This window comes from Paramormyrops kingsleyae, unplaced genomic scaffold, assembly GCF_048594095.1.
Source record: "Paramormyrops kingsleyae isolate MSU_618 unplaced genomic scaffold, PKINGS_0.4 ups29, whole genome shotgun sequence".
Taxonomy (NCBI): domain Eukaryota; kingdom Metazoa; phylum Chordata; class Actinopteri; order Osteoglossiformes; family Mormyridae; genus Paramormyrops; species Paramormyrops kingsleyae.
The window spans coordinates 1,715,179-1,717,045 of NW_027325967.1; the positions used below are offsets into that span (position 1 = coordinate 1,715,179).

At 44.7% G+C, this 1,867-nt stretch overlaps 1 pseudogene; it reads right to left on the minus strand.

The window, feature by feature from the left end:
* Window positions 1-1,136: 1,136 nt before the first annotated feature.
* Window positions 1,137-1,383, minus strand: LOC140584040 (U2 spliceosomal RNA; annotated as a pseudogene).
* Window positions 1,384-1,867: the final 484 nt, after the last annotated feature.

Sequence of the window (1,867 nt, forward strand, 5' to 3'; positions counted from 1 at the left end):
CAGCGTGTAGTTAGAGTATGGAATAGTCTTCCTGCTAGTGTAGCGGAAGCTAAAACCCTGGGTTCCTTTAAATCAGAGCTAGATAAGATTTTAACAACTCTGAGCTATTAGTTAAGTTCTCGCCAAACGAGCTTGATGGGCCGAATGGCCTCCTCTCGTTTGTAAATTTCTTATGTTCTTATGTTCTTTGTAATGTCATGTAAAAGCACCACCAAGGCAAATTCCTTGTATGGAAACATATCTGGATTCCGATTCTACATCCTTCATCAGTACTAGAAAACTTCCATCCAGCGTTGCATTTCACTTTGACGCTGTCGCTTTTGAAACACTTTTCTGTGATCTAGCTCTTGTTTTGGTCACCGACTATCATCCAACAAAAGGTTCATTTCAGCTCTCCTAATCTGACATAAACCACACTCACAAACACTTTTGGGTTACTGTGTCACCGGGAAGGGATGGACTCCAGTCGGGATGGGTTTCCAGCATTTCCTATCCTGGCTGTTCTCTTTAGGGACAAACACAGGAATGGAGTCTAGTGATCACACCGGAACTTGACTTACCTGAACGGAGATGTATGGAGCAGACTCTCATATGCGCAGGGATGCTCTGGAATGCAAGGTCTTTACTACCCACCGCTATAAGCTACGCCATCCGACGCCATTTCTTCAACTCATCCACTTTTGCTCTTGTCTTTTCCAATCCAGAAAAGAGAAGAAACGTATACCGGTCCTGAAGACCGAAGAGAGACCCGAGTCGATATGGGGCTGCCGCTTAGCGGGTCGCCGTTAGCCGGGCCTCCGTGACGCCCCCGCGCAGAGTAGAATGCCCAGGGGCGTCGCAGTCACCGGCGTCCTCCCTGTCCTCTCAAAAAACAGCAATCATTTAAACAAACATGAGGGAAAATTCAAAAGGCAAAGATGAAGTCATGCCTTACCTCAGCACAGCTGCCCACCGCACAAACGACAGCGTGTCACCTTACTTTAAAAAAAAAGAAAAAAGGCGGGAAATTGGGGCCGCGCACGGACAGGGCCCCTCCCTCACACCACATGCGGCTAATTAGTTGGCCATCCAGAGGCACTCAGTCTATTAGTCACCCATTCAGTCAGTCAGTTCTGCCTTTCAACAACAGGGGGCAGTAGAGGTGCACCGTTCCCGGAAGCACTGCAATACCGGGTCGATGCCTGGAGCAGATGGGGCAAGCCCCACTTCCGGCTCCCTGTTCCAAAAATCCGTTTAATATGTGGTCCCCTCCATGGGGGACGTATCAAAATAACCTTTTCATACCAAAACAAAATGTAAATCAGCTCAAATACATGAATAATAAATATTATGCTTGTACTACTTACATTAACACATAATCACAATCTATAAGGCTGAAACATTCCCACACTATGCAAATCATGCCAACACAGTACAATAAGACTTTCAAAGATAATATTACCCACACACTCACAGAGTGAAACTCTCCGACACAAGAAAAAAAACATAACTGATAACATCGGGCTGATATGGTAATAATTAAAATGTTAACAACTAAAATGATTTTTAACGATTAAAAAACGTCTGTGAGCCCACCAATAAGCGCACAAAACGAACTCTATTAGAATCAATGATCCTTAATGTTACCTGTAAGCTACAGTTGGTTGAAGGCTCATTATCATTACCCCAGTTCCCAATAGCGTAATTCGCGTTTTCTTTTAAAGCAACATTTCATAGCAAACTACTTAAATAAACAGGTCATTGAAAGATCAGAATTTAAGCCTTACCGTTCTATCCCAGGACTCTTCCAAAACTTCTGGCTGTCGCCCTGCACAAGGCAGCATGGGTCACGTGTTCCACAGCAACAATAACACTGGGCTGCCCACAG